The sequence below is a fragment of the Triturus cristatus genome, chromosome 12 (assembly GCF_964204655.1).
Source record: "Triturus cristatus chromosome 12, aTriCri1.1, whole genome shotgun sequence".
NCBI lineage: Eukaryota > Metazoa > Chordata > Amphibia > Caudata > Salamandridae > Triturus > Triturus cristatus.
In genome coordinates, this window is record NC_140595.1 from 503,959,879 (window position 1) to 503,982,668 (window position 22,790).

Here is a 22,790-nt window from a genome sequence, read left to right on the forward strand (position 1 = left end):
TTACTGAATTTGTTCAACTCAACAACAATTTCCGTTCCCTCGCGGAAATTGCGACAATTTGACATTTTCGCGTTCCGCGCAGAACGCGAAAATGTCGAATTGTCGCAATTTCAGCGGGCGGAACGGAAACTGTCGCCCACCCCTATTCTCTTGGCTGCCCAGGCCTGGGTTTTGAACAAGTGCTGAACATCATACTGATCGAGGAACCAGGTGTGGGCCATGCCTTCCTCCTACTCTACATTTTGCTGGTTCTCCTCAGCAACCAGCCATCTCCCTCCCTTGTCCTCTGTGTCTGGGAGGTCTCCCACCATCCACTACCTCCCCAGGAAATTCCTCCCCTACCTACTGATTGGCGGTGAGAGCTTGCCCCTGCTCTAGGGCCCGTCCGGTACAGGAGATAGAAAGAAGGCTGGACAGGCCCTACCTGCTGGGGCAAGCTCCAAAATGTATACTGCCCTTTTCAAGATTCAGGAGGATATGGGCAGGCCTCACCTGCTGCGGTGTGAGTTTAACTTACAGCCCGTAGAAGAGCCTGATGGTACCAGATGAATGGGGGCAAGAAGCTAACTTTCTTAATTTAATTATATACCGCCTTGTCTGGCAGCTGAGAGTAGACTAGACTTGTGTTAAATTAACTCTTTACAGGCCATTCGCCCACCTGCACAAGACTCACCATCATCTCTCCCTTTCATCATCGCCTACACCTCATAGCATGGCAGCAGTAGTCCCTTGCCTCCTTGTGCATCAGGAAGACGATGAAGGGATTATAGACTGCAATGCAGGAGAATATGGCTGGAGATGAAGGGTATAGCCAAATAGGGCGCCTGGAAAATGGGGCAGTAGAGGAAGATGCAGTTTGGGCCATTGTAAGGTATCTTCAGCAGCACATAGGCCAGTAATCCCACTAGGGGTGGGCAAGTAGAGCAACTCTGCCCGCTCGCAGAACTCCACAGAATTCCACTGAGTTTTTATGCAACTCCGCAGAATTCCACGTAGTACAACTCCGTGAGCTCTGCCCACCCCTACTCCTGAGTAGGCCTGGGCCACCATAGATTTATATCACCTGCTTTGTCAAAAAAAACATAAAAACAGGATATAGCTAGGGGAACATTATATTATTTGCTTGTGTCACACTGATTAATGGAGTGACAATGGTTAAGACAGATGTTTGACCGAATTGGAGTTAGAACAATGTGCAGTGAAGAAGCCTCCCCACATTCTCTTCAAAGAAATTGAGGAGACAATGCATGCCTCCATACCATGACTATCCTTTCTTTAATCCCCTTGCCGGACTGCCACAGAATATTGGATTTACAAGACTGGCCAATGTGTGTTTCATGAATCAAAGAGAATTAGCAATGTCCCACCGTGCTGGAAGTGGAACAGGTAAGTAATGTACCAACGAGTGATGTGTGAGGGATTATTGTTCGTCAGTGTTGAGATGCTTTATATGGTAGCAGACATTGACAATTTGTGTTAACTATAATTATAAAGCTTGATTGTGCTTGTGATGATGTACAATGTTGGTGGACTAATGGGTGATTATTTGTATCCTGAGAAGATTTCTTTCTTACCCTTTTACACTTAGCGAGATTTGTTTGCTGGGTCCACACTGCTTTGTCTTCTGGTTCTCATTCCTCAAAAAAAGACCCGACCAGTCCGTTTACTTAACAAACACAAATCCCATCTGCATAAAAAAATTACTCATTGTTTCTCTTGTTGTTCATCAACAGCATTGCACTACAGGTTAATTTCCCTCATTTGGGTTGGGACTGAAATCAGTAAGGAGTTGGACAGGAGGATGATGGTAGGACTCAGGTTGTGACTGCTTCAACAACTGCCAGAAGAAGGAAATTATCAACTTCACGGAAACCATCATAATGATGAATCTAAGAGGCATAGTCAACTCTGTGGACTGGTGAGAGGTGCATTGATGACTTGATTTCATTCGAATTGGGAAATGCAATGCTTCTGAGTGTGTGTGCTGGCTGGCTCAAATGTAAAACTATGTAGTTGGGTGGGGGACATCAAAAGCCCAATGTGCATGAGAGAAAAAAAGGAGGGAGAGAAACCACCATTATGAGCGCCTTAAACCATGTAACTACTGTGATTGAGATCAAAGATAAAGTCATACCACACAAAGCACAAACACCTTCGAACACATGTGTTTAGGGTCCTCATCTCATGGAAACCGGATGTGTGGTATGGTACGATATACCACTTTTTCTGTTGTTTATGTTGTCTTCTGTTGGGGGGATTAACATTTGATCACTCGATTTTGCGTTTGTATTTTTCTTTACCCCTTTTTTAGGGAATCTGATTTCCTGTGCTTTTGACTGTTGTTATTTTTGACCCAGGACTCTGATGATTTTGGTATGTACTGGACCCTAGCATTATAGTGATAAATATACCGAATTTTGATCTTGTGGATGGATTCCCACACACCGTTGTACCAGGTTATTATGATCGTTTTAGACACTTATATTATAATGGGTTACTCGGAGATGAGGACCCTAAAAACTTGTGTTCTGAGGCGTTTGTGCTTTGTGAGGTGCTGTCTTTGATTTCAATCACAGTGTTTACATGGTTTAAGGCACTCATAATGGTTTTATCCCTTTTTTTCTCTCATGCACATTGTGCTTTTGGGCTCCACCTCATAAAACCTATGCATGGTTTTGAATGCATGTAACACAATTGTATTAAGTTTATGCACTTAGATGTACATTCTACTGCTCTTTTTCCTCCTCCTCCTCCAACCCCACCCCCTCCCCCAATTTTTACTACACATCAGTGGTTGGTGATGGAGAGTAATGCCTTCATGCACCATGAAAATATATATATCCTTAGGATGGTTTACTTAATGCCTGCAGCCCTGAAGAAGTCGTGGTGTTAGGGACCCATCGGGGATACGCTTGTTGGATGAATGTCTTTAAGTTGATTATATCAACTGCTCTTTGTTTGGAATCATTGTACTGGATTGTTTTTCCTTTGGAGTACAACTGGCAGTGATATTTACTACAAGCCTAATGTGAAGACTCAGATTGTACCTTTTGGGCCTGAACTGAAAACTTGGATTAAAGTGGCTATTACTACGATATAAATATATACATGCCTATTTCTTAAAGAATTGAATGCTCTGATTTGTATATTCATGTTTCTTGCTCTTCTTTTGGAGGGCATTGCAGAGTTGTGGATGGTATCCAGCCCTTTTTCCTAGGAGCACCCCCTATATTTTGCATTTGCTGCTTATGTCCCCTAAAATAAGATTGCAGGGTGCCCACTTTTTGTTGTACACCTGGTTACCATATCTTTCTACATAGTTGGGTGGGTGGCCTAATGTTGTAGGTAACTGGAGACAGACGATGTGGTGATGTTACATCATCACAATTTCACGTTATGCAAGCCCTAAGCTAAATGTTATGATGATGATCATGACAGTTGTGAGTTTGATCAGCCCGATATCTGCAGCCACTTGTCTATGATTGTTGGTTGTTGTAAGTGCTCTCACTTAATTGATCGCACATTAGTCATGAAATGGATGATTGCAAAGGACTATGCTCTTGATCAGCCTCTGAGCCTTCCTGGTACACTTCACCTCATGAAGCTTACTCTCTGTCCTTCTCCTTGATTCTACAATATAATTTCTGTTTTATAATCTCCAGGCCTTCTCTTGTCCTGCACAAAAGGAAAAAGCACCATAGCACTCATGCTTACCTTATCGGACCACTTCAGCCAGGCGGGCACCCAAGATTGGCAGACAATCCAAGAAGAATGGAGATGCACCACCCAATTTGGCAATACAGTATAATTTTTCTTTTAATAATCATTTTTTAGAACTGAGTGTGTTTGCTTCACATATAAATAATTTGCATTTACTATTGTTTAGTGGCAGAACATTATATATATATATATATATATATATATATATATATATATATATATATATATATATATATATATATATATATAATATAATAACTTTGGTCTCTCTGGGGCTGACAGACTATAAGTGAACTGTCTCATAGTCATTCCTTTGTTTCCTCCCACAACAGATTGATGATGGGTGGCTGCTCAGAACCCAGATGAATATTGTCTTTGTGTAGTGTTTGTCTTTGTCACATCTTTCCCCAAATCCCCTCTCCCATTCATTCATCAAACCCCAAACCCCCACCCCCCGGGCTTTGTGATTTATTGAGGTGTGACTTAATTTAATTGATCACACACTTAGTGGGGCTAATTTGGTGAAAGCAACACCAACCCAGTGCAGTACATGTAGTTCTTTTACCTAAACATTAGCCCACACTGACCTCATTTACCCACCCATGCATAAAAAATTATTGATATGTTAGAAATAGAAGAACATCATCATTCAGACATTGTGTTGCTTAAACGCACAACCTTGTCCACTCATAGTGTTACTTTTAAAAAAAAACTTTATTGATATTTGCGTTAAACATAGCTGATTACAATCATGTATATTTTGCATAATTTGTAGTTCTATTGTTACATTTGCCGGTGCCACAGAGTACATCACATAAACACATTTCCACTTTTCCACAGTACCTACGAGAATTGACATCAACAGTACACCACCACTTTCCCCCCGTCGGGTGTTATCCAAGGATGTCATTCACTCAGTTCCGGGTCGGATTCCTCTGGAGGCGGGGCGCACAAGACCTCCCCCCTGATAGGTGTTCCATTTCCCCCACACTCACATCCATTTTCGTGGACATCGTCTATAAATGAATACTGTTTTCTCCGCTATCATTGTGCTGTCTAAGTCACAACACCACTGCTGGTGAGAAGGGACCATTTGTGCCCCCCAGTGTTGGGCAATATTACGTTTGCCAATTGTGATGCCCAGGGTCGCCCAGACCTGCTCCGCATGGTTAAGGTCTGTTGGTTCCCACACATTGAGTAGGCATCTCCTTGGTTCCGGGGAGACCTTGAAGCCACACACTCGTGTGATCGTGTCCATGACTGCCCTTCACTATTGTGTGATGCGTGGAAAATCCCATAATGTGTGATAAAAGGAGCCCGATAAACCCGCACCCTCAGAGACAGAGCGGTGTATCAGTCCTCCCTATTTTGTAGTGTGGTCCTGGTGTAGTATGTATGGTGCAATATTTTAAGTTGCACGAGTTTTAGTATAGAGGGGTTCGCCACTTCCCGCAGGGATGCCAGCACCTCCTGCCGGTCCTGTTCGTCCATCTCTCCCACCTCAGTTTGCCATTTTTCTTTAGGATTATGCGTGGGATCTTTTTGATTATTGACCAATTTGCGATAAGTTAGAGTGATCGCTTTTTTGGTGAGACAGTCCATTAATAATCGATCCTCAAGTGGCGAGGACTCAGGGAGGTCAGCTCCCGGGGGTATGGCCTTTGTCAGTGCATGTTTTGTTTGCAGGTATCGATATTGCTCCATCCCTGCCATCTGATACGTTGCCTGTAGCTGAGCAAAAGTGACTAGTCCCTCTTTTTTCCACAGATCCCCCACCGTTGAGATGCCTATTAGGTCCCATCGGGAGAAACCTTTACTCAAGCGCAGCTGGCCCAGCCTGGGGGTGTCCCAGAGTGGCATGTGCTGTGTTATCACTCCCTCCCAGCCAAGCGCACGCTGTGATATATACCAGATGTGCACTGTGTGTGCTGTGGGGCCGATCAACGCCCGTTTCTGAGATTTATTGTATAGGGTGGCTATGATTCCATCTGTGCCTAGAGTATGCCTGTTCATACGTAATGCTGGCTCCTCCTTTGGAGCGTGGAGCCATTGATTAATTACTATAAGCTGAGCGGCCCAATAGTATAACTGAATGTTGGGTAGGGAGATTCCGCTGTCATACCAACTTCGTACAAGTTTACACATTGCTATTCGTGGGGGCTTCCCTTCCCACAGGAGGTGCCCCACATGCGCCTCAATAGACCTGAAGTAAGAGTTAGAGACTGGGGCAGGTGTGTTTTGTAGGGCATATAATAACCGGGGGAGAGCCATCATTTTGAACAGAGCCGCCCTCCCCAAGAGCGTCAACGGCAGGGAATGCCACCATTTCACATCACTACGGAGTCTCTTCAGGGGAGGCAGGAGATTACGCTAGAAGAATTGTGTGAGTAGTGGTGTGATGTGTATGCCTAGGTATTTAAACCCGTCTTCTGCAATCGGTATCTCAACACCCCGGGGCAGGTGTGGGGGAGGGCCCTTGAGAATGTATAACACCAATTTTGCCCAGTTAATGGCATAACCGGAAACTCTACCATAGGACTCGCAGATGTCAAGCAAGCAGGAGATGGATTGTCTAGGGTTCGCCATGAAGAGCAAGATATCATCTGCGTAGAGGGCAATGCGGTCTTCCCATACCTCCGCCCACTTCAACCCGCGTATTACTGGGTCCCTGCTTATCCATGCCGCCAAGGGCTTGAGTACTAAGGCAAACAGGAGGGGGGACAGGGGACATCCCTGTCTGGTCCCACGTCCCAAAGCAAAGTCCTCTGAAAGCCATCCGTTGACTACCACTTGCGCCAGTGGCTGCGCATACAGCAGCCGAATCCAGGCACAAAACCAAAGTGCTGCAGCACCGCAAAAAGAAAGGGCCATTCCACACGGTCGAAGGCCATACTAGCATCAAGCGAGAGAATGACCGCCTCCTCTTGGATGGCGGGTATTCTTGCCAGCACGCCATGTAGCCTCCGGAGATTCATCACCATGTTCCTACCTGGCATAAAGCCGGATTGGTCGGGGTGTACCAGGGTTGTGAGGTGGGGCTGTAGCCTGGCTGCCAGTGATTTTGCAAGTATTTTCGCTTCTGCGTTAAGGAGCGAAATTGGACGGTATGTAGTTCACTCCTGCAGGGGTTTACCCAGTTTTGGGATCCCAATAAGTGTTGCTTCTTGCTGGTCTCTAGGGAGTGTTGCTATCTCTAGGCTAGCCTCATACATTCTCAACAGATGAGGCACCAACATGTCCGCCTCTTTTTTATAAAGTTCCACGGGGATACCGTTGGGACCCAATGCCTTCCCCAGCTGAAGCCCTCTAATGGCTGCAGTGAGTTCATCTGTCGTAAGATCTGCCTCCAATGTCTGTCTGTCCTGTGGTGACAGGCGTGGTAGACGTATGTCTCTGATAAAGGCCAAATCTTCCACTACGGATGCCGTTGCCATGGGGGTGTATACTTGCTCGTAGTGGTGTGCGAATGCTGTGACTATGTCGTTTGGATCCGTTAATGTCTCCCCCGTGGGCAGGTGGAGCTGAGCTACCCAGCGACTGGCTCGTTTTTTAATCTAACCAGACCAGGAGTCTGCCAGCCTTGTCCCCAACCCCATAGACAGTGTGCTGTGTTTTCATGATTTTCCCCTTAGTTTCCTCCCACACATGTCCTCTATAGGCTTGTTTTGCAAGGCTTAGGGTGTGGGCCGTGTTATCAGTAGGTTCTGCTGCATGCGTGCTCTCTGCCCGGCTGACTGCCTGTTCAAGTTCCCACACCTGCTGTACTTTGTCCCGTTTGTGGGCTGTGATCAGGGAGATAGCCTGTCTGCGGAGGACTGTGTAAAATGCTTCCCACAGGATGATCGGGGAGGTCGCAGATTGCATATTTTTGTGAAAATAGTGCTCAGAGGTGTTATGTAGGCTTTTCCATATTTTTGGCACTTTGAGGTACCCAGGATGTAGGGGATATGTGTGTCTCCTCCCGGGGAGGTGTGATGCATAAGTCATGTACATGGGGGCATGATCTGATATACCTCTGGGGAGGTGTTTGATCTCCAGTAAGTGTTCCAAACCTGAGGGGGAGGTAAGTATATAGTCAATATACGCGAAAGGCTATTATGCGCCTCGGAGTGGTAGGTGTACTGGCATTCTGTAGGATAGCGTGTGCGCCACGTGTCCACTAGCCCGAGTGCATTCAGGAATTCCCGGAGGGGTGAGGAGGGCATCCCCTGTTCCTGTGGTGGGTGTCTGTCCCATGTGGCATCTATTGTAGCGTTAAAGTCGCCCCCTATAATTAACTCCCCAGGCGGTAGTGCTAACAGAAAAGTACCAAGGGCCGGGAGGGCAAGATTGTGTAGTGCGGGAGGAATGTACACGGTGACAAGGTTGTATGCTCGCCCCTCCCAGTGACAGGAGAGCGCTGCAAAGTGCCCCTGATCGTCTTTCCATGTCCTGGTTATTACCAGAGGGCAGCTTTTCTGGATCAAGATCCCCACCCCCCTGGATCCCGATGTGAAGTCTGAATGGACTGCCATTTTGAACCCCCATCTATCCAGTGCCTTAGTGGCAGTGCCCACTAAGTGCGATTCTTGTATGAGGGCGACTGATGGGTCATGTCTCTTAAGATATTGTAATACCAATCCCCTCTTTATTTTATTGCACAAACCATTCACATTCCAGGATATGAAAGGGGGGAGCTCTGCGTGTGTGTGTTTTCCGGCTTTGAGTGCAACGGGCTAGAAGTTACCACCCCCTGGGTATGTGAGTGATCTGTCCACATCGGCGCAGTTTTGTTGGAGTATTGCCTCCGTAGGGCACCATCCCTGTGGCAAATTGCATCAGCTGTGAATGTTCTCTTGGTAATAACGTAGAATTAAACAACCTAAACTTGAACTGTATCCCTCACTCCAACCCCCTCCCTGCCCCTCTGCAAGACGGATTCCCAACTACCCGCCACCCCAACAATGCAGAGTGCTTCAATCCCATTAACAGTACTTGCGTGCGGGAGGGAGTGAGGTCCGAGTCGTCCCTCGAGAATCCCCATTACCCCAAGACATACTATTTCTATGTAGTATATAGCAGTATGCATCTCGACAGGTTTCCATTGTAGCGTCCCAGTCTCTGTCCCTAACCAGCCGGTCAGGTGTAGTTGCTAGGGGTGGGCGGAATTTGCGTTATTGCGTTACGCAAATCTCCGCGAAACGGTAAAAAATCTCCGCGAACACGCAGAAATTCTGCAAACACGCGGAATTGCTTGTTCGCGATGTTTTTTCCCTGTTCACAATTGCTGTTTGCGTGCTCGGGGAGAAATATCTCGCGAACACGCATATTGAGAACGCGAACAAGCAAAAATTTCGCGAAATCGTGGAAAGCAGCCTTTCGAGCAATTCCGTGTTCTCCGCGGAACGCGAAATTACGCAAATTCAGCAAATTCCGCGAGCGGAACGGAATTTACCGCCCAGGCCTAGTAGTTGCTTGTTGCTGCCATTCTAGAACATCAATGCTCGCTGCAGTCTCCCAGCAAATCCCTTTGTTGGTGTGTTACCTTTACTGCTGGACGTGGCCTAACCTCATCTAGTGGCCTCCTCCTGTGGTGGATTGTGTTCCTCGCTGTCGTCTCTCGGGTTCAGAGCGGGCTTCCTCGTCGGATGTCGTTGTCGTTGTCCCGCCGGGCGTTGTGAGCTTCCCACTTGTCGCCAGCCCTCAAGCCAGTCGTGGGCCTCCCAAGGCGTGTCGAAGAACCAGGTTTTTCCATCATCGACCACACGCAGCTTTGCATGGAAGAACATTGAGTAGGTGATTTCTCTGCTCCTGAGTTCCTTTTTCACTTTGAGGAAGCTCCTTCTCTTTTTGGTGACTGCTGCTGTGTAATCCGGGAAGAAGGAGATCACTGAGTTTCCCATACGCAATGGTGGGGCCTGCAGAATAGCATCCCGGTTGCGGAAGTTGAAGATACAGGCCAAAATGGATCTGGGGGAGCCCCTGGCCTGGGCCACCCCCCTGGTACTTTGTGAGCCCTCTCAACTGAGAAAAAGCTGGAGAGTCCTCTCGGTTGGAGCCATGTCTTGATGAGCTCTTCTACATACAGGTCCATTGCCGGTGCTCCTTCGCTTTCCGGAATGCCCGCAATTCTGATATTATTGCGCCGAGAGCGTCCTTCTTGGTCATCGAGCTTCACCGCCATTAGCTTGTTTTCTGCTTCCAACAGGCTGACTCTCCGTTGCAGGGTAGTCGTGTCTTTGACGAGGGACGTCATTACACTTTTGACCTCTGTTACTCTTGTAGCCATTTTCTGAAAGTCGGTGCGAAGGAAGGAAACGTCTGCCAAGATTGATCCCACGGTGGCCTGGACACTGGTGAGGGCGGTCATTATATCCTTTAGTGTGGCTTCAGACGTGGGGGGTCGGTTCTTTTGAGGTAGTCCTTTCGGGCACTGCCAGGAAGTACTTTGGAGTATGCATACTTGTCTAGTTTGAGCTGCTGGGCTGTGCGCTGGCCTCTACCCCCCATTAGTGTCCAGTTTATGGGGCAATTTCGTGCCTGATCAGAGTGCGGGGCGGTACTCACCGCTGTCTGCCTTGTGATAGTGTGTCACACTCGGCCTTTCGGTTTTCCCGCCGTGCAATGTGAGCAGTGTTGGTGGGGAAGGCACCAACGTAGGTCCCTGGCGCAGTCCGGAGAAGCCCGGAGTGGTTGTTGTGACCGGGAGTACTGCAGGAGCCCTAGTTGGATCTACGTGGCTGGATTGACGTGCCGGGTGCTCTCTCAGGGTCTCTCTGTGCCCATGCGTATCTCTGGGGCTTTTTGGTCCTAGGTCTGCGTGATACACCGTTTGCCCTGCTAGGAGGCTGAACTCTGGAGGCAGGATCGGCACCCCTCCCTCCGCACCTTGGGTACCTCTGGTCAAAGAAGGGTGGCAGTAAGCCCCACACCATCCTTCAGGGCACTGCTAGCTTGGGCGTCCAGAGCAGGCTGATCGTTTTACTGCCACCGTCATCGAAACAGGGGTAGCCCTGGCCGTGTCCGATGCGGTCGCCATGACCCGGGTGCTCTCCCGCTGGGGTGCAGCGTTAGGCAAAGCCACTGCTTCGTGCACGTGAGTAGGCCTCCTCACGAATGCTCACCGGGAATCGCGCTGGGTAGATGGTTAAGCCCATATGGCTTCTAACATTTGCTTCTGCAGCCGACATGCTATATCCTGCCGAGATGGATCAGCAGGAGTAGCTATATAAAGAGAGAAAAAAAGACAAATTGCAAACAATGCTCTGTGAAAAAAACTTGTATAACATTATATGGTGGCATAGTAGCAGAACACCAGTCTAAAAAAACTGTTATATTTTTTATTTTGAAGGATTTCCTAGTAAAAACTAAACAGACACTTTCTGTGGAAAAACAAAAATAAATTACCTCTCATTAAGGAGTAGGCCATTATGCGCTATTTAGTACAAGTATTCTGGCACTTGTGCTAAATTAATAGAGGCATGCCAGCTCAGCTCGTGCCCTTAGTCATACTAGTTAGTCGTACTTTGCTACTCGGCAAATTGCAGCTATAATAGACAATTATCTTATTTCAATGGCCCTGCTGTTCTCCAAAATGCCTTTCAATTTTACCCTGACTACAAGGCAGATGAATAATATGAAAGAAACACATCATGTATAAAATCAGTCATGTGGACATCCTGTCTGCCGTAAGTAGACAATGGGAAAAACGATGCACTGCAGTACAGGGAAAGGATTGAGCAACAGGATATAGATTGTATTTGGCACATTCATCAAAGATTATCACATCCGCAAAAGTCAAGACACCAAGACACTTACTTAGTCCTACTTTAACCCCTTCGCTGCCAGGCCCCCCCCCCCGTGCTAAGGGGGCTAGTTTGTGCTTAGGCCCTTGTAACTTTTTGACCACATAAGGTATCCATGCCAAATTTGCGTCCTTTTCTTCCAACATCCTGGAGATTCTAAAGGTTTCCAGGGTTTGTGGATTTCCCTGGAGGGGACCCAGAAATTAGCCAAAATACAGCTACATTTTGGTTTTTTGGGGAAAAATGGGAAAAAAGTGCTGCAAATGAATGCGTCTGGGTTTTTCACTACAAATGGTATCAAAAAAGGGTTTATGGGGTTGAAATCACCATTTTCCCAGCTTTTTGGGAATGACAGACTTTTGTCAGAAATCCAAGATTTTTTCAAAAGTTTTGGCATTTTTCTGGGATATAGCCTATTTTTGCTATTTTTAGTGCTTTCAACCTCCTTCTAGTTAATGGTAGACATGGGTATGAAAGCAATAATGGATCCTGGAAAGCATTTTTTAAAAGTAGACAAAATTCTGAATTCAGCAAGGCATCATGTGTGTAGCTCCTTCAAGGTTTCTTTATAGAAACCAACAGTTAAATATAGGAAAAATTGAAAATAAGTTGAAAAAAACAGCCTTTTGTGTAAACATTTTCACCTGTAACTTCTTCTAATTATAACACCTCTTTGAAAGCAATATACCATTACATCCGCTGGACCTTACTGGTTGTGGGGATATATAGGACTTGTAGGTTCACCAAGAACCCGACGAAAACCCGAGCCAAAAACTGAGCAGCAACTTGCAATAGTTTTTTATAATGTACCGGGTATATAGCAATTATTCTGGGAAAATGTATACATGGAAAAAGTGGTTTGAAAGACACCTATGTATTTCTGAAATGGGAATGAAATATAGAGTTTAGAAACAGTAGATATTTGTACATTTCCAAAATTGGGAATACTCATACTAGCATGAGAATTATCGATCATTTTTCAAAATTACTTATTTTTTACACATTGTCTTTCATTTGGAAGGCAGAAATGCATCGAAAGTCAACAGGTAATAACAGTTACTTTACAAATATGAATTACCATAAGTCTCCCGATACAAATGGTACCTCATTTGTGTGGGTAGGCATGATGCCCACGACATGAAACGGCTCAAAACGCAATGTGAACACGCCACATTTTCACTATGAAAAATTACCCTTTTTTTTCAAAGTGCCTAGCTGTAGTTTTTGAACCCTAGCTCTGCCGGCACCTAGGGAAACCTAGCAAACCTATACATTTTTAAAAACTAGACACCCAGGGGAATCCAGGATGGGGTGACTTGACTGGCTCTCACTAGGTTCTGTTACCCAGAATCCTTTGCAAACCTAAAGAAATGTCAAAAAAACACATTTTCCTCACATTTCTGTGGTGGAAAGTTCTGGAATCTACGTGGATCCACAAATTTCCACCCAAATGGTACCTCACTTGTGTGGGTAGACCTAGTGACCGCGACATGAAACGGCATAAAACGCAAAGTGGACACACCACAATTTCAAAGTGAAAAATAACCCTTTTTTGGCAAAGTGCCTAGCTGTAGTCTTTTAACCCTAGCTCTGCCGGCACCTAGGGAAACCCAGCAAACCTATACATTTTTAAAAGCTAGACACCTGGGGGAAGTGAGGCACCATTTTTATCGGGAGACCTGGGGAAACACTGGGTGGTAGCAAGTTTGTGTCAGCCAGGTGATGCCACAACTTTCCCACACAAAAATGTGTGAAAAATGTGATTTGTTCAGCTAAATTTGAGGTGTGCAGGGAATTCTGGGTAAGAAAACGTTGGGGTATCCATGCAAGCCATACCTCCCTGGAATTCCCCTGGTGTCTAGTTTTCAGAGATGTGTGGGTTTGGTAGGTTTCCCTAGATGGCCGCCATGCATGAGGCCATAAACCCAGGTGACCCACCTTGCAAAACCAGATTGTTTTGTGATAGGGAATTTTGATGTCGACTCAATCCATTTTGGGCCCTTGCCTGTCACGGGTACTTGGGCCTCCCACACGAGTGAGGCACCATTTTTATCGGGAGACCTGGGGGAACACTGGGTGGTAGGAAATTTGTGTCAGCCCGGTGATGCCATAACTTTCCCACATAAAAATGTGCGGAAAAAGTGATTTTTTTCAGCTGAATTTGAGGTGTGCAGGGGATTCTGGGTAAGAAAACGTTGGGTCATCCACGCAAGCCATACCTCCCCCGAATCCCCTGGGTGTCTAGTTTTCAGAAATGTGTGGGTTTGGTAGGTTTCCCTAGCTGGCTGCCGAGCACGGGGCCAAAAACCCATATGACCCCCATTGCAGACCCAGGTCGTTTTGTGATAGGCTCTTTCTGCCCCCCCAGGGGGAGCAGAAAGGCTGTAATAGTGGCGGGGGTGGGGGCATTGGCGTGCCCATTTTGGGCAGCCCCCACCCTAAAAATAATTGTGCAAAATAAAATCCCTGGCGTCAAGTGGGCTTTCTGCCCCCCTGAAGAGGCAGATTAGGGGCCAATGCCGGGCCAGCAAGGCTGTAATGGTGGCGTGGGTGGGGGCATTGGTGTGCCCATTTCAGGCAGCCCCCACCATAAAAAGAATTGTGCAAAAAAATCCCTGGCATTTAGTGTGCTTTCTGCCCCCCTGGGGGAGCAGATTGAGGGCTACTGCCCCCATCTGCCCCCCAGGGGGGCAAAAAGACTAAATTGTGCCATATTTAATTGGGGGGAGCAAAGGCCCTTTCCCAAGGGTCCGCTCTACCCCTCCCTGGTGTCTAGTGGGTAGATCCACAAGCAGTGATCCACTGGGGAGGGGTACCATTGGAAAGGGGAGATTCTCCTCTCTCCAACAATACCTCTCCCGTCTTTCTACATGCTCAGGGGGCTGATATAGCCCCCTGAGCACGTAGAAAGGGAAACTGAAATGAGCCTCTTGGCTCATTTCAGTTTCGGTTTCACTGAAATGACGTCAGTGGTACATGTGCGCCGATCGTCATTTCAGGGAAACCAGGGGGGACCTCGGGACCTGGCAATGCTCTTCCCCAGCTCCTGAGGCTCTCAGGGTGTAAAGGGAATCCCTCTGGTGCCCGCACCAGAGAGATTTCCGGGGCCATGTGTTATGACGGCCGGGAGCCGTCATGAGCACACGCCCACCGTGTCTCATGACGGCGCCCGGCTGTCATGAGCATGGAAGGGGTTAATTACCTACTCATGCACTCATTCACGCATTCACCAAACCTGCTTTAACCCACCCGAGAATTCCTTTCACCCACCCCGTCAGGCATCCTTTTACCCATACCATTTCATCCACTCAGGCAGACATCCTTTCACCTGTATACTCTTTCATCTATCCTACACTCACCCGTGCATCCTATCATCCACCTATATGCATCGTTTCACCCACTAATCCTTAATTCATATTACATTTCATCCATCCTTTCTCCTTCCATCCTTTTTTCACTTTTCCATCAACCCATCATTGTTAAAGTCCATCAGGAAACTTTGTCTGCTGAGTTACAGATAGGAGAGGCCATTAACTACTGAACTACCTCTGTATCTGCTAATGCAGGTTGTTCTCAAGTCAACACCCTTGTAGCGATTATATAACTAATTGTCAATAAGCAAGCAATGTTACTTACCACCGCTCGTCTCTGCCTTTGCTGAGAACCCCCTTTCAACCGTTGCTGCTGCATCTGCTCTACCTATTAATTTTTTAGCAAAATACAACCACAATACATCACTACAGTTTGGTTACAGTATCTTCTATCAAATCATCATGTTGGGCATTCTGTTTGTTGGCAAAAGCCAGGTAGTTAAGCAAACCAGCAACATTTTGTAATGTACGGGCAGAGCTATGATGAATCTGAGTTATTGAGGCGCAATGAAGGGGTTCAATAATGGCCTTGGTGGGCAAATAAGTAAATAGGATAATGCAGGGATAAGAAGAATTTAGGAAACGGATAGTCCGAAGGTTAGATAGAAAACAATTAGTGGACAGGCACAGTAAAAAGGAAAAAAATGTAAATGTAGAGCGGTAAAAGTTAGGGAAATAATAATGATATTACCAACAGGAGGACTTACTTGGTCCAGCAGAGTCATCTGCTGTGGCACTTGTGGAGGCACCTACGAATGATCTGTGCTTCTGTTCTCATTCTCAATCTCTCAACCACATTTGATGGGCCAACTCAGTCTGCATATTTTTCAATGCTTATTACACATCACTGTGAAATTGCTTGTGGCTGTACGAGCTACAAAAAAGAAAGGCACAGAGAAGTGAGAGACCACACTAACTCACTAATACTAATAATTAACACTATCTTAGTGACAAGACAGAGGAATATCTGCATGACTTTTAAAATAATCAGCCGAAGGGAGCGCCAACGAGTATGTTTAGGTAGCTCAATGCACCTGTCTAGATAATGATCATATAATATATATAACATAAATAACTTACATGAGTATTTGGGAAACATATTAGCATAGAACACAACAAATAAATACTTCTTAGTCACCAAGCCGTGCAACCTCCACGCCCAGCAGGTCGAGTAGGCCTGTTCCCTATCCAGTATGTTGGCCCACCAGTGTGTAAGCTGTTGTTGGGTGAGCCAGACACCAGGGCTGTGATGCACAACCCGGTGCACCATAACCCAGCGCTGCTGATGCTGCCGGAAGCCATACCCACCGCCAGGATGCTGCCTGCTGCCAGGGTGGAGGAGAGGTAGCACTGCACATAAAAGATTTGTGCAGCCACCTCCACCTCTGAAAAATGGTGCTGGGCTTCACCCTTTCGCGGTGCTCCGACCGCAAGGCAGGCGGCTGGTGCTATGGGTGCTTCCGCTGCTGCTCCCCTGCTCTGACGTGGTGCTGGGTGGGTGGAAGATAAGATAAGAATAGAAACAGAAAAAAGAAGAAAGGAAGGAAATAAAATGAGAAAGTAAAGCAAAAAATGACAAATGTACAAAAGTCTTGCATAAGCACAAAAAATTACAAATGCATAAAATACACAAACATAAAGACACAGTAATATGATAAACTAAAATAGGGGGAGATAAGATTGAAAGCGGGAGAAGTAAAGAGATTAAGGAAGGATTGACAAGTAGGCCCCAGCACAATAAACAGAGCAAAAACAAGATGGCAGCACCAATGCAAACCGCGTGGTGCCATTCGCGTGCAATTTCCAGTGCGAGCACACATGTTGCATTGCGTATGATTAAAAACATCACACAAATGGGCTTTGCGAGTGACTCCACCTGCTCACAGAACTCTGCCTGGGCCCAGTATGTAAGGTGTTGTGTGAGTGTTTGAGTGGGTGTATGAAAGGCTGTATGGTGTATGAGTGGGTGTGTGCATGGTTCTATGCATGATGTTATCAGTGATGTCATCAGTTATGTTGTTTGAGATGTCATCAGTGATGTTATCAGTGATGTCACTGACCATGTCATCAGTGATGTAATATGTGAGGTCATGAGCAGTGCATTGTGGGGACATACGTTATAGTTAGCTCAGGTAACTAGGTTGCTTTCTGGACCAAGATCTAGCTTTCTGCCAAATTTAGCGTAATTCCGTTCAGCGGTTCTAGCTATAGATGTGTCTAAACTTCCTATGGGAATAAAATTGGAAGTTAGTGCAGGTAACTGTAACTGCTGAATTTCAATGGTTTTGCATGAGTGAAATCTGAGCCTAACTATAACGTCCCTGTAACCTTTGTTTTTTTATTGAATTTCTAAAGTTAATCTAAGGTTTTTAGTGAAATTATAAGTTTTAACATGTAACTTTAGAGGATGGGACTGTTAGTGGTTCCATGTATCATTGAATGGGTTTGAGAGGCTATAAGATTGAATCATTGGGTCTGTGATTGGATTTGTGAGTGTCTGAGTGGGTCTGTGAGTGGATGCATGAGTGCTGAGTGGGTCTGTGAGTGGGTGCGTGAGTCACTGAGTGTGTCTGTGAGTAGGTGTGTGAGTGTCACAGTGGGTCTGTGAATGGGTGCATGAGTTGCTGATTGAATCTGTGAATGGGTGCATGAGTACCTCAGTGGGTGTGTTAGTGAGTGCATAATTGTCTAAGTGAGTCTGTGAGTGTATACATGAGTGTCTGTGTGGGCCTATGAGTAGATGTGTGAGTGTCTGTGTGGGTGTGTGAGTAGGTGCATGTGTATCTAAGTGGGTCTGTGAGTTGCTGCAAGACAGTTGCTGTGAGTGTGTATTTTTGGTGTTTTTTATGATATTCTTGAATTCATCGCAACGTTATATGGTGGGCCACACTGAGCAACGCAGTGAATTTGTGAATATTACATGTGAATTGGAAAAAGCTGTTCTTCGGTGTTTTCTGTCCATACTGTGACCCAGAAACACCCCTATATCCCATCCATGGGGTCAGGGTACATCCAATCTGACCCCTTATGCCAATTTTTGTGATCTCTGTTTAGCCCCGGGGACTGTGCCCATAAATTAAAAGGAAGGCTGCATCTTTCTGCTCAGGTTGTGGCAAGTCAATCACGGCATTCCTGTTGGCGCACACATTTGGGACACATCACAAATTAGTCAGTAATTTGTTGGGAATTCGTTGCAACCTTAGAAATGCAGATTTGGATTTCATTTATTATCTCAAAAACTAATGAACGGAATTACACGAAATAACAAAAAGTGTGCCTTCTGGACCAAAAGCGACCTGCTTTTTGCTGCCAAATTTGGTGTAATTCCATCCTGTGGTTCGAGCTGAAGGAGTGTCTAAAATCTCAATGGAAATTATCATGGGAAACACACTTTTTTGACAGCCCCTTTTTCTCAACCCCCACTTCACAGATCACCCCAAAACCTTCCATGAACAACAAGACCAAACTTGACACTTTTTGGGGAAACTTTCGTGAAGATTCATCAAACAACGTGAAAGACATGGCCAAGTCAAAAATGCATATTTTATGGAAAGTAGGTCCCAACTTTAACTACCTGCTGGCAACTGTCAGTAGGTAACATGACACATCAATATGTGCAGCTCAGCTCAAAAACTACATTTCGCTTGCATACTTGCATATAAACAAAAATACATCTCTCACACAACTGCTTTGGGGATGACTGCAAGGAACTCCAATGAGAAGAGCACCTATAGTGACAATTTTCGTGGAACTCCAATCCAGTCAAGAGCTGCCATTTCCTAAACCCACTAACACTAAAATAGCATACATTGGGGTAATACCTATTACATCCTGTCGTTTTCATATCATAATTTTAATTATGTTTGCATTATATCTATTTAATAATCTAAAACAATCTCTAGCTTCGTTGGTAAAATATCGTTCAATTGTACAATAACATTGATCATAATAATACAATTAAAAAATGTTTATTTTTATAAGTTATAAGTTATTATTCATAAAATATATATTGGTATTACATGGTTATTCATTTAATTCAAATAGTTCAATGTGTTATGACTAAAATTATAAATATGTGATTATTTGTAATTAGTACTAAAATTCCAAATTCTTAAAAATATTTTTCTAAATTATGTTTACTCAAATTGCAGATGTTTAAATGAAATAATGTTATTAATAATGTATAATATTTTTTAATGATATATTAATTCAAATAAATGTATTGACACTGAAGAATTTTGAATCAAATAACTTTAAACTATTAAAAAATTAAATTTTGTCATATTTCCCTATACTTTCCATTCTTACCTATGTACATCTATATTTAATTATGGAATGGTATTTTAAAACAATGCATTTGTAAATAAATAATCACTGTTTACCTATACATTTTTTTTTAACCCCTTCCCCGCTCATGACGGAACCGTTCCGTCATGAGCCACGGTTGGCGTGTGCTCATGACGGAACGGTTCCGTCATGACAATCCTGTTGGCGGCCGCTCCGCCTGCGCGGCGCTGTTTCCCCGCCTGTGCGGGGCGACAACGCAAATGGGCGGAGTCATGACGGAACCGTTCCGTCATGAGCACAGCTCAACTGTGGCTCATGACGGAGCGGCTCCGTCATGAGCACAGGCCCACCGCGCTGCCCCCCTGCCCCCCCCAGCGCTGCAGCGGAATGTCCGCAGCAGCGAAGGGGTTAATGTTTTCAAGCAAATGTAAACAGTAAACAGTAAACACCCATATCTCAAAAAACTATCAAGCCTATTCCCCCTCTAATACCCTATCCTTAACGTTTAGCATTTCTTAGAAAATTAAATTATCACATACAAATAATTTACCACAAAAAATTGTTTACAAATTTTAAAATGTCATTACACAGAATAATAAATTAAAACACTACCACCCAATACTAATACAACACAAAATATTTAATCTAAACATAAATTATCAAAATATTTCTTACGTTTAACAACAACAAATCTCAAATCAAATAAACCAAATAAACAATTAAAACATTTACAAAGAATGATATTTAAAACAAGGTTATTGTAATCAATATTTAATACAATATATTGTTGTAAAACAATATATACTTGTCCTCAAAATGCACTTCCCTAACTTTAGTAGTCACAATAGGTTGACCACAGTATTAAGGTCAGTGAATATTAAGGATCTATACCACTAAATACGGAAAATACATGCATGCTTTAGAAAACTATTGTAACAAAAAGTTATATGGTTACATAGTGATTTCAGATAATAAAATATTATAATATTATTCAATCTTAAAGAGCTGGTTAGGTTACATTGCTGGCTTCTAAAATCAGGTGAGGAACTTGAGAGCTAATGAATGTATTGGGCAAAGGAAGTGAAGGTTAAGTGTCATGGGGAGTCAAAAACAAAAGAAATTACAGTAAAAAAGGGTGTCAAGGGACCATTGAGTAGTTGGAGGTCAGGAACTGAGAGGTTGTGAAAGTGAATCTCAATGAATCAGCATTGCATGTGGGAGTTTTGGAAGGACTGGAAAGGTTTCTGTTAGAAGAGGTACGTCATGGGGCAGAGCACACTACTAAAAGTTAGGGTGCTCCTTGGTTCACATGAAAACAAGAGAATGTGAAAAGGAGTTAACAAATGTGCTACTGAATCTCTGCTGGCCACAGTTTTGGCCAAAGTGCTCATAACATTGACCACTCTGACACTGTTTTAACTCATAAACTATAATCAGGAAACTTCAGGCTGGTTGTAGTATCACAACACAGGATTCTGATGCCTTTACAACATATTTTAAATAAAATACATGTTTTGGCACAGTATTTTAAGGTATCCTATGTTTTTTATTTCCACAACACACTGTGAGTCCAAATAAGCACACAAAAATATAGACCTTAATTTCAAACTTCATTAAATGTGCTCTACCCCAAGTTGACAGTGATGCTGATCCGATTACAACTTGAAATACTGCCTAAATAATGCTGACGACATAACACCAGTACACTATGGCATGCAATTCCAGGAAGGTTTGTGAGTCTGCTCTAGGGAAAGAAAATATATGCTCAGTCCTTCCATTCCAAATTACACTGTTAATTCTTCTTTCTTCTTAACTTTTTTTCAAATCTCGGAGGTGCAACATGTGTGACAATTTGTATTATATAAAACTACCTCTTTCCAATGTAATATTGGCAAAAAACATAACATTTTCAATTTCATAAACCATAACACTAATTTCACTATATATGTAATTGTGTCTAAGGGCGCCAACATCTATGTCGTTAGCACTAGCAGACCATTGAAGGAGAGTTTACAGGAACACATTGGAGCTACAAGGAATGGAGACCTCAATTATGCTTTGGCAAAACACTAACACTTGGAACATGAGCAGTACAAACTGATTCTAATTGATTTCTATGCATTTTCAAATATCCCCAACTGTCCTAGGAGAGGAAACAGAGTCTTGAACATGCACAAAACATGAAGCCACCTGGAAAATTAAACTTACGTAAGTGGACAGTGGTTTAAACCTAGATAGAGAATTACACACTTTCTTTATGGAGTATATATAATAATATATTTGATGTTTGTCTAGGTTGACCACTCTTTATTTTCCTTAATTTAATAGACACTTCCCAGAATTTACAAATAGTGTTTTCATATATACATGAGGCCCATCTACTGTAGCAGCGTGTTGGCCTTCTGGTTTGTTCATCCCAATAATTATAGCATTGTTTTGGGAAATACAATAGGTAAGATTCTGTGTAACATAGATCAATTTCTGTAATGTGTGTACAATATAAAGTGTTGTTGAGATCTTATACATAAAGTACAATGTACACAATGTACAATTAATATCCTATATGTCTGGTAAGTGCAGTTCTTTCAAGGCACTGATTTATCCTATTTTGAGCAATGTATGACACCTACATTCTATACTCTTGCCTAAATATTACCTTGATGTTTACGATGTCAGTTTTTATCACTTCTATTATGGCTCATTTTTATTACTTTTTTTAATGTATCTTCCCGTTCCCATTTTTTCAATTATTGTATCAGCTTGTGTTAACATAACATAGAAAATGATCATGCCCCATTAAGGCATGTATCACCCTTCCACATCACAACTGCCACAAAAAATTGCAAAATATTTTTCCTTATTTCAAATCACGTTTTCACATATACAGAGCAGTTCTACGTAGACATAATAGGCACAAGGAATACTCATGTGGGGGTTGATATCAATTGATTAAGTATTAGTTGCTCACTGATTGGCATGATTTTCAACTTCACTTTCCTCCCATAAACCGTGCTATCTATTGACCATTCAAAAACTTATATTTGTTTCCGAACCATTATATGCTTTTTGTGTTAATTCATTCCTTTTTTCTGAAACTCCAATGTCAGGCCTTTGTGTTAGTGTCTACTTGCTAAAATGAGAGGAGCACAATCTTTGGTCCTTTCTTTTTGTCACTCAGCATATAGACGGATGCAGTCCGGGGACCATAATGTATTGTTGAACATACACCTGGACAGGTCGCATCCACCTCTTCGGAGGGCTTTGGCAGTACGGCAGGCTAAGGCACTTGCGAAGTGGGTAGGCGGATGGGAACTCTTCGATGTATGGCGCAGCAAGAATGTGGCAACGCGTGAGTATTCGTTCTATTCCCCGGTACATGTAGTGCACACTAGAATAGATCATATTCTCTGCTCTCCCGTCCTTCTCCAGCAGGTTTTAGACACGGCGTATTTGGGGAAAATGCTATCTAACCATAGTCTGTTGGACATGGTACTGGAATGGGGCCATGTCCCTACCCTTGTGCCAACGTGGAGATTTAATCCCAAATTGTTGGAAGACGGGGCTTTTAAGGCACCACTGTCAACTACCATTACTGACTATTTCTACCAGAACGCCGGCTCCACCTCTT